Genomic DNA, 16,168 nt, shown 5'->3' with positions numbered 1-16,168 from the left:
CTGGCTCTAGCCATCCAGGAACAGCCTGTGGAACACCTGGGTCTCTGGCAGAAGGGAAAGTTTTCAGACCTCTCAATTCAAAGACAACTTGGAGGTCAATGAGAAAATGCTGCTGCTCCAGAATGAGCTTGGAACCCAGGCCAGCACAAGACTCAGTCCAATCCCAATAGGTGGAACCAGAAGCAGGCCTGCAGAGCCACCCAAAAGTTGCTTCCAGAGCTCTCAGTCCACAGATGGTGAGGGGATCAGGTGAGACTGCAAAGTTCTCTCCACTGTCCCAGGGGCAGGATTCTGTCGCTTTGCCCATACTCAGATGCAGGTCATGTCTGGGGCCTCATATGGCCATAGGGGAGCAGGGACCCTCCTCATAGTTTCAGGGCAGAGGGGAGTGCTTGTGGTCATCTACAGACCAAAGCACAAGTCAGGAGAGAAGTCAGAGCCTCACATAAGACCTTGAAGGAAGTGAGAACCTTGGGGGGGGGGGGTGTTCCTGAAAACAACTGAAAATTGTCCTGATATCCTAGAAGCAGAGGTAAAATAGAAATTGAAATAATCTACTGATAATCTCCTGAAAGAGATCCCAAAAATAAAAACTGCCAGGAATATTATAGCCAAATTCTTCATCTCCCATGTCAAGGAGAAAATATTATAAGTAGTAAGAAAGAAACAATTCAAATATCATGAAGCTACAATTAGGATTGCAAAGGATTAACAATGTTTACATTAAGGACTCATAGGAATTGGAGTATGATACTCCAGAAGGCAAAAGAATTTGAATTATAATATAGAATAAACTACTCAGAAAAACTGAACATACATTTTCAGGGGAAAAGATGGACATTCAATGAAATAGGGGACTTTCAAACTTTCCTGGTGAAATGACCAGAACTGAATAGAAAGTTTGATCTTCAAGGACAAGATGCAGGTGAAGCATAGAGAGGTCATAAAGGAAGGGAAAATGATGAGGGAATTAATGATATTGAAATGCATGTATTCCTGTTTGGGAAGATGATACTGATAACTCATATGAACCTTCTCATTTCTTACAGCAGTTAGAAGGAGCACAGGAAGGAACTGAATATAAAGGTATAGCATATTACAAAGATGGAGTTAATTGATGAGAAAGGAAGTACTGAGAGAAAAGGAAAGGAGAGGTTGAATGAGGTAATTTCATGTAAAAGAATCAAGAAAAACCTTTTTGCAATTGAGTGGAAGGGAGGAAGGTGAGGGGGAATGAGTGAGCCCTCATTCTTACCAGAATTGGTTCAGAGAAGAAATAACATACACAGGCAATAAGGTATAGAAATCTATCGTACCCTAGAGGAAAGAAGGAAGAGGAAAGGGATGGGAGAAAAGGGAAAGGTGAAGGGGAGGGGGTGTAAATGATAGAAGAGAAGGAAGACTGTGGAAGAGAGTAGTAAGATATGACAGACTTTTGAGGAGAGACCAAGGGAAAGGAAAAACAGAATAATTAGAGGTGGAGAGAAATAGGATGGAGGGAAATACAGCTAGTAAAAGAAACTGTGGGAAAAAATTATTGAAACAACTTCTCTGATGGACTTTACCAAAGACAGAGTTGATGGTATCTTAGTAGACTGAACACACTCCCCCCTCCACTTTATTTTTCTTCAGGTATCTCTATCTTTGGGGTGGGGGAGATTATGTTTACTTTTACAACAATATTTTGTTTTAGTAATTTTCAACTTTACTGTAATTAATTAAAAATAAAAGAGGTAGAAAAATACTTAAGAAAATAACACACAAAAAAACAGAATTGACCAAATGATAAGTGGCACAAAAATCAACTGAAGAGAAGAATACCTTAAGAGTGGAATTGGCCAAATGGCATAAGGTACAAAAATTCAATAAAGAAAAAAACTTAAGAAACAGAATTGACCAAATGGAAAGAGAAGTATAAATACTCACTAAAGAAAACAACTCCTTAAAAAATAGAATTGGACAAGTAGAAACTACTAAGTCATTCTCACTATGATAAATGATCAAATTAATTATAAAGGATATATAATTTAAAATGCTATCTGCATCCAAAGGAAGAGCTGATAAATAGAATAATTTTACATATATGTAGATGTGCATATATTATATGGAGCAGGTCTAACTTGTAGCCATCTCTAGGACAGGAAGGAAAAGAAGGGAAAAAATTCACTTAATTATATATTTGAAGGGAATAGTAAATTGTACATACAGATATACAGTTTCATGTGCAATAAGATTGTTATTCTATTATGACATGAAAATATTTCATAAATTTCAAAATGGAAAGATCTGACTTATCAACTATTATTCCAGTCAAAATTTGAAATATATTTTCCTTCTAAGAGGTTTGATATGTCAGTCGTCTCTTTGTTGGACTGCTGTTATCTTATTTATCATCATTTTTCCTTTTTATATATTCATCTAAATTTAACACTGTTTATTGAAACATTTCTCTAACTAAAACAGGGCATTGAATGGTTTAAACTTGGTTCCTCCTCGTTGGAGGAATACATATTTTCTTGAGTGCTTATCACTAATGTTGAAATTTCTTCATATCTTTTCTTTTATTAAAGTCTTATCCTATTAAATGTATTTATTCCTGTCACTAGAGTTATAACTAGACATTTTTATGTTCAAAACACATACTACAAGCCATGCCTGGGAAAAAAACCAAAGTACATAGAGATGAGTGACTGGATACGTAAATACCATCTGATAAGAGGAAGACAGAAATGCCATTCCCCCAAGGATGTCATAAGCAGGAGCATTTATGACCTGGGGAGAAGGAAGTCAATCCTGGAAAATAGTTCATAAAATTTCATAAATATCTTTTAGTCTCTCATTTTTAATTTATGATTTTTAATTAATTAATGATATACAATTCACTAAGGTATTTTGGTAAAGGACTACAAGTTTTTTCAACAATTGAGTGTCTAAATCTAGCATTTTGGAGGCAAAACTATAATCATCACTAATTGAGTGTGTGCCCATCCCTCATCTTTATTATTCTGAAGGGCCTTTTCAGATACCTTCATATGAGGGAATGCAGATATGGAAATTATGTAACATTATTAATTTCCCCTCTTATAATCTCACTATTAATCTATGAAGAGAATTATAATGCTTCTAGTTTCCTAAAGTTTCACTAAGGTACTTATTCTTTGAAACAATGAAGTTTGCAACCCATTTGTGGCTGCCTATGAAGTTTTTGACAATATGCTCCTACAAATATTCCATATGGAAGTCAATTCAACATATTGGGGAAAATAGTGTAGAATTCTTGCTGTTACAAGAATTTTCCAGGAATATCATTAGCATTGTCTGTCAATTATCTTTTTTTCTCTCTCCTACTATGTGACTGGTCTAATTTTTTTCCCCTCCGGGAAAAAATCTTTCCAGTATTATATTTACTAACATTTCTCCCATGTTGGGTTTCTTTGTCATATTTTGTAATTTGATATGGATATATAGGGATATGTAGCTATAAAAAACAAGAGTAGACAGCGAAAGAAGTTTGCAAACTTGGGTCAGTGGAGGGATGAAAGTAGAGAAGAATAGTGACTCAGAAAAGGAGGACAGAGGCGATCTAATTGTGAAGCTTCAGAGGAGGTTAGAAAGACTTTTTAGAAGAGATCAGAAAGGAGTTTAAGAAATCAAATGGAAAACTTTGTAAAAGAAATGCAAGAGAAAATTAACATATTACAACAAGAACAAAAAAATGGCAGAAGAAAACAAATCCTTAAAAATACAATTGGACCAGAATGAGTGTAGAATGAGGAGCACCAGCCTCAAAGCAATCCTGAGGCAAGAACCTGCAGCAGGAATCTGCAGAAACCAGCCTGCACCTCCAGAGCACAGGCCACAGATGGTAAAGGGGTCAGGAGAGACTACACAAATCTATCTGCTCTCCCTGGGGCAGGACTCTGATGTTTGCCCACACTCAGATCCAGGTTGCAGTTTGACCTTCCATACTAAGATAGCAGGGACCCTCCTTACAGCTCCAGGGCAGAGGGAAGTACCTGTGGTCATCTACATACCAAAGCACAGACAAGAGAACATAAGCCCTTGGAGGAATGAAGGTCCCAGTGGGGTGTCTCAAAAAATTCCCAAAAATCAGGTATACTAATAATACTCAAAAGTACCCCCAAACCAGGCACAGGCTGAAGAAATGAGTAAACAGAGAAAAAAGAGGAATGCCATTGAGAAATTCTTTGTCTATGACAAAGAAAGATCAAAATACACAACCTGAAGATGAGGAAGTACAAGCCCCTGCAATCTAAAGATTCCGAGAAAATGGAAATTGGGCTGAGGCTATGACAGAGGTCAAAAAAGATTTTGAAGATCAAGTAAAGGAGATAGAAGAAAAATTGGGAAAAGAAATGAGAAAGATGAAGAAAAAACATGAAAAAGAAGTCAGGAGCTTAGTCAAGGAGATCAAAAAAATGCTGAAGAATCAATGTCAGACTAACAGATTGCCTTCTGTGGGGGCTGGAGAAGGGAAGCAAGATTAGGGGGAAAACTGTAAAAAATTAAAAATTAAAAATTAAAAAATACAGTTGGACAAATGTAAAAAATAATACCCACAAAAACACAAACAGGTAAACAGGAAAAGGATAACAACTCCTTCAAATATAAAACTCAACAAATGGAAAAAGAGATGCAAAAGCTAAAGGAAAAAAAATTCTTCCCTGGAAAAAAGATTGGAATCTGTGTAAGCTAATGTCTTCATGACACACCAAGAATTTGTAAGCCCCCACTCAAAAAAGAAACAGCCTGGACTTCTTACTTCAGTATACAGTTAATGAGAACTGCCCTGATAACTTGGAAGTAGAGGGCAAAATAGTAATTGAAAGAATCCATCAATCATCTCCTGAAAGGTACCCCAAAATGAAAGTATAAAAGAATATTGTGGTCAAACTCCAAAAGTATTATATCAAGGAGAAAATCCTGCAAGCCACCAGCAAGAAGCAATTCAGATACCAAGGAGTCAGTCAGGATTACACAGGATCTGGCTGCATCAACATTAAGGGATCAAAGGGACTGGAACATGACATTTTGAACATCAAAGGAGTTTGGATTACAACCAATATTTCACTATCCATCAAAACTGAACCTTCCATTTTACAGGAAAAGATGGACATTTAATGAAATAGGTGATTTTCCATCTTTCCTGATGAAAAAGCAAGAGCTAAACAGAAAATTTGATCTTCAAATAGGAGACTCAATAGATGCATGAAAATGTAAACAGGAAAAAATTAAAAACCTCTTATCAATAAAATTAAACTGTTCATATCCCTAACTGTGAGGAAAATTTCATAACTATTGAGAATTGTAATTCTATTGAGGGAAATATAATTAGGCTGAAGATATGGACATTCATGGAATGTCAATGATTCTGATGGAATAAATTTTAAAAAAGTTATTTAATTAAAGGGGAGACTTGGGAGATTGTAAAGAGACAGAAGGAGGTGGAGGTTGAATGGTGTAAATTATATTTAATGAAGAGGTCAAAGAGGTGGAAAGATACCTATTGCAATAGAGTGGAAGAACAGAGGATGTGACAGCTGCCTGCATCTTACTCTCATCAGATTTGGTTCAAAGAGGAATTAACACATACACTCATTTGAATTTAGAAATTTATCTTAATTTTCAAGTATTATGAGGGGAAATAATCAAATGAAGAAAAGCAGAAATATTGAATGCATCTTTTTCAGAACATAATACAATAAAAATCACATACAATAAAGGATCATGTAGAGATAGACCTAAAACTAATTGGAAACTAAATGACTGAATTTTAAAGAATGAGTGAATCAAACAACAAATCATAGAAAACAATTAATGATTTCATCCAAGTCGGTGACAATAACAAGACAGTATATCAGCACTTATGGAATATAGCCAAAGTTGTTATTAGGGAATATATTATATCTCTAAATGTTTGCAGGAATAAAAATAGAAAAAAGAGGAGATCAATGAATTGAGCATGCAACTAAAAAGTTAGAGAAAAAAACAAATTAAAATTCCTCAATAAAATGCTGTTAGAAATTCTGAAAATTAATGGTGAAACAAATACAACCAAAAGCAAAAAATGATTAAACTAATAAATAAAACCAAGACTTTGTTTTATGAACAAGCCAATAAAATAGATAAACCATTAGGTAATTTGCTTAAAAAAATGAATGAAAAATACCAAATTCACCACCAATTGAGGATGAAAATAAAGTAATAATTTGGAATTATTTTTCAAACTGTATGCAAATAAAGTTGATATTTTTGCAAAAAATACAAATATTTGCAAAAAATATAAATATTTGCAAAAAATAAAAATATAAAAAATAAAGTTGATATTTTGCAAAAGTTTATATTTTTGCAAATATTTGTCTAAGTGAATTGTATAAATATTTGCAAAAATATAAATTTCTTGTATTAAAAAAGAGGAAATTAAATACTTAAATAACCCTATTTCAGAAAAAGAAATTCAACAAGTACGTACTCCCTAAACTCTCATTCTTTGCAGATGCCATGATGGTATACCTAGAGAATCCCAAAATATCATCTAAAAACTACTAGAAACACTTAGCAACTTTATCAGAGTTGTAGGATATAAAATAAACCCTCATAAATCCTCAACATTTCTATATATGACTAGACCGATGAAGCAAAAAGAGCTAGAAAGAGAAATCCAATTCAAAGTACCTTCAGAAAATTTAAAATACCTGGGAATCTACCTGCCAAGGCAGACTCAAAAATTTTTTGAAAACAATTACAAAACACTTCTCACACAAATAAAATCATATTTAAATAACTGGGCAAAAATATCAACTGCTCATGGATAGGCTAAGCTAATATCATAAAAATGACAATTCTATCAAAATTAAATTACTCATTTAGCACCCAACCAATCAAAGTCCCCCCAAAAAATTACTTTATTGACTTAGAGAAAATAATAAATAAATTCATATATAGAGAGAAAAAGTGGAGAATTTCCAGAAATTTATTGAAAAAAAATTCAAAGAAGGTGGCTTAGCCCTACCAAATCTAAAATTATAATATAAAGCATCAGTAATCAAAACTGTCTGGTTTTGGCTAAGAAATAGAGTGGTAGATCAATGGAATAGACTAGGTACAATAGCAGGAAATGATTAAAGTAATCACTGTTTGATGAACCCAAAGAGTCCAACTATTGGGATAAAAGTTCTCTCTTCAATAACAATTTTTGGGAAAATTGGAAGTTAGTATAGCAGAAACTTGGATTAGACCAACACCTCACATCCTATACCAAGATAAGATCATAATGGACACAGGATTTAGTCATAAAAAAAATATTATAAGCGGACTAGGAGATTAACGAATAGTTGACCTGTCAGATCTATGGAAAGTGAAGCAGCTTTTGACCAAAGAAGAGAAGGAGAACATCATTAAAAACAAACTAGATAATTTTGATTACATTAAATTAAAAAGCTTTTGCACATACATTATCACTGTAACCAAGATCAAAAGAAAAACAGTAAATTGGGAAACAATTTTTACAATTAGAATTTCTGACAAAGGACTCATTTTAAAATATACAGAGAACTAAGTCAATTTAAAAAAAAACAAACCATTACCCAGTTGACAAATGGTGAAAGGATATGCAAAGGCAATTTGCAGTTGAGGAAATCAAAGCAATCCATAGTCATATGAAAAATTGTTCTAAATCACTAATTATTAGAGAAATGCAAATTAAAGCATCTCTGATTTATCACCTCACACCCAGAAAGGACAATGATCAATGTTGGAAGGAATGTGGGAAATTGGGATACTAATATATTGTTGGTGGACACCAAAGGGCTACAAAGGGCTACAAAAGTCTTTATATCCTTTGATCCAGCATGTCTATACCCTGAAGAGAATATGAAAAAAGGGTAAAAACATTACTTACACAAAAATATTCCTAGCAGCCCTGTGTGTAGTGGCAAAGAATTGGAAATTGAGGGTCTGTCCATCAGTTGGGGAATGGATTAATAAACTGTGGTATATGTATGCAATGGAACACTATTGTTCTATTAAAAACCAGGAGGGATGGAAATTCAGGGAAGCCTGGAAGGTTTGCATGAACTGATGCTGAGTGAGTTGAGCAGAATCAGAAGAACATTGTACAGCCTAACAGCAACATAGAAGTGATGATCAACCTTAATGGACTTGCTCATTCTATTAGTGCAACAATCAGGCACAATTTGGGGATATCTGTGATGGAGAATACCCTCTATATCCAGAAAAAAGAATTGTGGAGTTTGAACAAAGACCAAAGACTATTACCTTTAATATTTTTTAAAAAAACTATTATCTTATTATATAATTTTACTATCTCTTATACTTTATTTTTCTCAAGGATATAATTTCTCTCTCATCACATTCAACTGATATCAGTATATACTATGGAAACAATGTAAAGACTTACAGACTGCCTTCTGTGGAGTGTGGGGTGAGGGAAGTGGGATTTGGTGAAAAATTGTAAAATTCAAAATAAATAAATGAATAACTTTTAAAGAAAGAATTTCAAGATAATTAATGAGAAAAAATCCAAAGGACAGTAGCCTAGTCATACTAAAATTATCTATCTAAATTTATCTACATTATATCTTAAATTATATTCTAAAGCATTAGTTTTCAAAACTTTGTTACTGTCTAAGAAATAGAGTGATGGATCAGTGGAATAGATTAGGTGCAAAAGAGACAGTAAACTCAAAAATTCAGCTTCTGAGATTAGAACACACTTTTTGACAAAAACTGCTGGGAAAATTGGAAGATAGTATGGGCAGAAACTAGGAACAGAGCAACATCTCATACCTTATACCAAGATAAGGTTGAAATGGGTGCAGATATAACAGGAAATATTATAAGTCAATTAGAACTAGGAATAGTTTACCTGTCAGATCAATCAGAAAGGGAGCAGTCTATGACCAAAAAAAGAGATAGAGAACATTATAAAAAACAAAATGCATAATTAAGACTACATTAAATTAAAAAGTTTTGCAAAAAAAAAGTTTTGCACAAACAAAACCACTGCAACCAAGATCAAAAAGAATGTAGTAAGTTAGAAAACAATTTTTACAACTAGTGTTTCTGACAAAGGACTTATTTTGAAAACATATGAAGAACTAAGTCAAATTTATTTTTAAAAAATCATTCCCTAATAGATAACTTGGCAAAGGATATGGAAAGGCAATTCTCAAAGAAAACAAAGTTATCTATAGTCATATGCAAAAATGCCCTAAATCACTATTAATTTGCCAATATGACTAAAAAGAATATTGATCAATGTTGGAGGGGATGTGGGAAAGTTGGGACACTAATGCATTGTTAATGGAGTTGTGAAATGATCCAATATTTCTAGAGAGCAATTTGGAATTATTCCCAAAGGGCAATAAAAATGTGCATAAACTTTGATGCAGCATTTCCATTACTGGGTCTGTATCCTGAAGAGATCATGGAAAAAGGGTAAAAATCCCACATGAACAAAAATTTCCAAATCAGCTCTTTTGGTTGTGGCAACAAACTGAAAATTGAAGGGATGCCCATCAATGGGGGGATGACTGAACAAATCATGCTAAATATTATTATGCAGTTCTATAAGCAATCATGAGGGATGGAATTTCAGAAAAGCCTAGAAAGACTTCCCTGTATTCATGCTGACCGAATTGATCAGAACCAGAAGAACATTATACACATTAGCAACAACATAGGGTGAGGATCAATCATGACGGACTTGTTCATTTCAGCAGCATAATAATCAGAGATAATTTAAAGAAGATTTAAAGGAACTGTAGAATTTAAATAAAAACCAAAGCTTATTATCTTCATTTTTTAAGGTTGTTATGTATTATGTCATTTTGTTCTCTCTAATGTTTTCTTTCTTCTTTTTGGATCTGAATCTTCTCTCACAACATGGTCAAATTCAATCTATGTTTAACACGATTACAAATATAAAGCCTATATCTGATTGCTTTCTGTCACGAGGCAGGGGGGAGAGAAGGGATGGAGGGAGAAAAATAATAAAATTCAAAATCTTGCAAAAAATGATTGATAAAAACAACCATTATGTGTGATAGGAAAAACAAATAAAATATATTTTTAAAAAAGAAATAGAAAATTTTAATAATGGCTTACATTTGTATGTACATTTTTTTGTCTGCAAAGTACTTAACAAATCTCATATGATTCTCACACACAGCAAGCCTGGGAGGTAAGTGCTGTAATTATCTCCATTTACAGATAAGGAAACTTAGGTAGAACTAAATTGGCTTGCTAAGGTAACACAGCTAAGAGTTTCTGACATCAAATTAAAATACTAATTTTTCTGAATAAGTGTCCATTTTTCTATCTAATGAATAACCTACCTGCTTTTAAAAACAAACATTCATATAAAGAAACAAAATGTTAAGAATAAGTACAAAGTGAAAATAATATAAAATGAAGGGATTTAACATCAAATCTCAAATTTACCATAATGTAGTAACTATCAAAATGTCAACATGATTTTTGATTTATAAAAGAAGAGTTGATCAGTGGTTTAGATTAGATAAGAAGGAATAATTAGTAAAATGTTCACCACACTAAATAAATTCATAAACAAATTATTACTGCTGAGAAAAGATACTATAGACATATATACCAGACCTAGAATTTTAAGGAGCAAGATTTAAAAAAAATATTTAAGTAATCCTATTAAAAGGCTAAAGGTGCATGAAGTTAATATGTCATACAATTATTGTTAGAAATGAATTTAAACCTTACCAGCTTAGAAAATATTATAAAAGATAGTCTAGAATTCTTTGACTAAATACAAATGAAGAGCCTCTTCAGTGATCCTTCAGGAAAATAATCATTGTGGAGAAGCAGCCAACCAACCCATCAACAGTCTTTTTAGGGCAAACAAACTAGCCTAGCTAATATCATAACATAATTGAAAGATGAAACATGAGATCATATAAGCCAAGGCATTGCCACCACCTTGATTAACCCATACCCTCAGACATATCTGAAGTAGATGTAAAAATGAAACCAGGAAGACTAGGGTCCCCTTTCATATCCATCTCTCCCCAAATCACCATCCCTACTTCCAGAATTTTACTGATTCCATCTTTTTAGTAAGTTTTTCCAAGAAGGCATGCATTATCCTCACCACCATAATAAAAAGATTTGAGCACCTACCCTAGAATAATAACTAACTGAATACTTGAAAAAGAAAATTCTCAGTAATAAAATCCTTTGTATTTTATATAGTTTGACATAAAAATTGATATTTTTTCAGTGGAAATGACATTTTAAAAGTTGAATGACACATATTTTACAATTTCAACCCATGGACCATGAGTCCTCGCCATTTAATATTATTAATAGTCATCATAGCTAACATTTATATATTGTTTAATGTGCAGGTACATTTTACAGATATCTTTGTTGAACTTCAAATGACTCTGAGAGGTGGGTGCTATTATCATTCCCATTTTATATATGAGAAAACTAAGAATAATAGAGGTTAATTGACTTGCTCAGGAACACCCAGATTTAAACTCAGTTTTCTTGGTTACAGACTCAGTGCTCTAACCACTCTGCTACTATTTACCTCAGCATCTGACTTGTATCTGAAACCTTCAGTATATGTGATTTCCTCTATTAAATCTATTCCAAAGTGATCTAGAAAAAGGGAAAATAATGTATTTGTACAAGCATTTTGGCATATCTTCTTGTGGTAAAAAATAATTCAACATTGGAGAGGTGCCCATCAGTTTTGGAATGGTTGAATATGTTGTAACTGAAATTAATAGAACACTATTTTGATATGAAAAATGATCAGGGGAATGTTTTCAGAAAAATCTGGAAAGATTTACATGAACTGATGCAAAGTGAAATGAACAGAACCAGGAAAAAGTACACAGTATCAACAATATTATATGATCAGTTCTGAATTACTTAGGTCTTTTTAACAATACAATGATTCAAGAAAATCCCAAAATCCCATTTATGAAAAATGTTATTAACAGAATTGATGGAGTCCACTCAGACACCAAAACACACAATCTATTACTTTATCTTTTTTCATTTTTTTGTCTGTGTCTTCTTTCTCATCATGACTAATATGGAAATTTGTTTTGTGTGATTGCACAGGTATAATATAGGTCAGACTGTATTCTGTGTCAGGGAGGGGATAGGGGAAGAGAAAAAGAATATAATTTGAAAGTCAAAATTTTGTTTAAAAATGAATGATTTTTTAAGGACAATATGAGCATGAGAGGAAGGAATGGCTTGATTTTTCTAATTCCATCCTCAGAGCTTAATAATTTTTATTGAATAATTTATATATTTATCAATTAATGTGGAAAAATTGCTCTAGTAATTAAAAGCCTGATACCTAAAATTGACAAATTGATCTTAGAATTTAAACAAATAACTCCCATAAAAAGACTTCAAACTATAACCATTTTTATGACTCAAAATTTCTAAAAATCAGAGAAATGTAAATTCAAAAATTATGAGAGCTAATTCAGCATCCATCAAATTACTTAAATTGGTAAAAACTGGACAAACAGTATTGGCATGGATATAGGAAAACTTACTAGAGAAGTTGTAAAGTGGTCAAACTATACTAAAAACAATTTAGAATTGTGCAATAAATTTTACAAAATTATCCATACCATTTAACCAAGTGATTAGAATATTGGGTTTATTTCTTAAAGTGGTTATTAATGATAAGAAAAGAGTGGAATAACAATATTCATTTGTAATAGTATAAAGATAGAAGCCATCTACATGTCCAGGGAAAGAAGAAGCAGCGATTTGTCAATGTAATGGAATATTTTAAAATTATAAGAAAGAATAAGTATCAATAATTCAAATGGACACATGAAAATTTCCATGAAGTGATAAAAAGGGAAGAAAGTTATAACTGAATAAAATAAAACAATATACCTTATTATTCAAAAATGAAGCTTAAACAGATACAAAAATGAAAATGACTATTGGATAATACAATTACTAGCTTATAAAGCATACATAATCCTTTGTGGGGTTTTTTTGCTAACCAGAATTTTAGTCAGAAATACTCTCATTAGATACATGATGCAACCAATACTTATAAAAACAATTTTCAATATATTCAACAATGTGTCCAAACATCCTTCTAGACTTGGCTAAAAATTCTTTAGATGAAAAACTCATTGGTCCCTCAGATAGCCCTTTACTCTTTTGGAACACTTTGGTTATGAAGAGAATGTCCTATATTTGGGCAGAGCAAAGATGGCAGCGTGAAAGCAATATGATATTTAATTTTGACAACTCATGTAAAACTGCAGCATAATCACAAATGAATCTCCCACAGTCTACATTTCCAAAACAAAATTCCAAATATATGAATATGATATTCCAGAAGGCAAAACAGCTTGGATTGCAACTGAGAATCAACTACCCAGAAAAACTGAACATCCTCTTCCAGGGGAAAAGATGGACTTTCAGTGAAGCAGGGGAATTTCAAATGTTCCTATTGAAATGACCAGAGCTGGACAGAAAGTTTGATCTTCAAGTACAGGACTCAGATGAAGCATAGAAACAGTGAACTGGAAGTTCAAATTATGAGGGATTCAATAATGCTGAACTGCTTGTATTCCTACATGGGAAGTTAATAACGATGACTCATATGAACCTTCTCATTCACTAGGGCAGTTGCTTTTGCAATGGAGTGGAAGAGAGGGAAGGTGCAGAGGAATGAATGAGCCTTCACTCTCATAAGAAGTGACTCAGAAAGGAAATAACATATAACTCAATATGGCATAGAAGGATATATTATCCTAGAAGAAAATAGGAGAGGAAAGGGATGAGAGAAAATAGATGAGAGGTTGGGGCGGGGGGATGAAGGTGACAGAAGTTAGTGAAGATCCTAGGAGAGGATAGTCAGATATAGCAGACTTTTGAGGAGGGACAGGGTGAAAGGAGAGAAAGAATAGTATAAATGGGGGATGAGGGAATAGGATGGAGGGAAATAGAGCTAGCAATAGCAACTGGGGGAAAATATTGAAGCAATTTCTCTAATGGACTCATGATAATGTTATCCATCCTAAAGACTGAACTGATGGTATTTGAATACAGACTGAAGCATGCTTTTTTTTCTCTCACTTTGTTTTTCTTGAGGTTTCTCTTTCTTTGCAGGGGTGGGGGAGGATTATGCTTCCTTTTACAACATGACTTTTGTAGCAATATGAAAAAATAAAATAAAATTTGCAAAAAAAAGAATAACATCTTTACCACTTCCTCTCCCCCCCTCCCCATCTCTGCCTCATATCAAGCCTAAATTTGTCTCTTTCCATTTTTTTACCCATTTTTTCTAGTTCTGTCTTCTGGAAAAAGTAGAATAATCACTCTTCCTCCAATCTTCATCAATATGACAGAACTTGAATTGCTTAAAGAGTTTGAAATCTATTCAAGCATAGGGTTCCATATACTATCAGTCACATTCCCATCTTAAAACTATTTTATAAGGTTTTGGAATTGTAGACTGTGGGAGATTCATTTGTGATTATGCTGCAGTTTTACATGAGTTGTCAAAATTAAATCTATAATATTTTTAAAAGGCTATTATTTGAGAAGGTTGCATAGCATCTTGGAATCTTTCTGTGCTTATTGTCATAAATGCTTTGGTTCAAGTTCCCAACTCCAACACAAGCTATATTACCATGGAGCAAGCAATTGTCCTGTAAGGATCTCCCTTTATCTTATCCAAGAAATCAAGATCCATACTGATGGAAGGAGATTCTACATCATTATTCCTTAGATTGAATCACAAATCCTTCATGGTGTATCTTAATGTATCTGAATACATTGAATGACAAGGAACAGATCACAAGTTCTGCGGACACAGAAAAGATCTATCATATTAAAAATAAAATGTCTAAATGCAGGAGGCAGATATTGTCACTGAAACCCTTGGGAGAAGAATCTGAATGGACTTTCTCTTTCCTTCCATAGTGATTTCTTCTTGAACATGCACAGTGCTTTAGAAGAACTCAAAGTTCACAATCCTACTGGGCATGATTAACCAAATACAGCTTAAAGTAGAAGGAACAATTTACCAAAGCAACTGCTTAAAAACTATTCTCTAAACTAAATGGAGAATAGTCCCCAAGCTCTTTGCCTGACAGGATGACAAATTCACTGAACAGAATGCCATTTTTAAGCTAGCAATGTTTTCTCTCCCCGCCCCCTTAGGACCCCAGAGGTGTACATGCAGACCTGCTATTAATGTGCAAAAAAGACAGTAGAATTCCTGTATTCCTTTATATGTTCATTGGATGTTGAATTCACCTTTTGTGCACCAATCAATCCCAAGGCCTAGGAAACAAAATGTTTTGCCAGAGAAAAGTCTGTAAGTGTAGCTTCTTCTTTCAATTTCCTCAAAAACAAAGATATTTTTATATAGTAGATTTTTATCTTGAGCTCTGGTAATAGACCACAATTCATATTCCTTAAGTTCAGAAGGCTGGCGACCCTCACTCTCCTGTGACTGAATGTTATGTCTCCTTAGAAGGAAATGGAATAGCAATTGTCATAACTATTAAAATTTGTTCTCCTGACTATAGTGAACAATCTCAGGTGGTGAGAATTGATAAGGAAACATCTGTGTCCTCACAATGAAGAGGTGGCAACTTCAGATGTAATATGAAGTCACATTGTCAAAGAGAGTTTCTAGATCAGTTGGCATTGTTTAAATGTTGTCATTTTTTTACAAAGAAGGATTCAACATTATGAGGGAGAAATAAAGAGAAAATAGTGATGTCAAAGTAAAATTATACAATTTGCAGGAAAAAAGTTCAAAGGAAAAATATTGATCATTTCTGAATCCTTATTTACTGACATCATGCCAAATTGAAACATAATAGAACTATCAGATAGGAAAGGTTCAGGAAATAAGCAGCATTTGTACATATATTTGTGTGTGCACACTAGGGGTTATAGGTTAAGTTCGTATATATTCTACTGGTCTCAGTAAATATAAAATTAGCAAATTTCTAGATCAGACTGATAGCCAAATTTATCTTCAACCAAAGGTAACATAAGTGACTCAATAAGTCCTATGATTTTTTGGTTACATGAAAGACTCCTGAATCAAAATTATATTTCCCACCTGTTCATTGGG

Source organism: Macrotis lagotis, chromosome 3 (assembly GCF_037893015.1).
Source record: "Macrotis lagotis isolate mMagLag1 chromosome 3, bilby.v1.9.chrom.fasta, whole genome shotgun sequence".
NCBI classification, from domain to species: domain Eukaryota; kingdom Metazoa; phylum Chordata; class Mammalia; order Peramelemorphia; family Peramelidae; genus Macrotis; species Macrotis lagotis.
The sequence above is the reverse complement of the archived record's forward strand: the minus strand, read 5'-3'. Positions refer to the sequence as shown.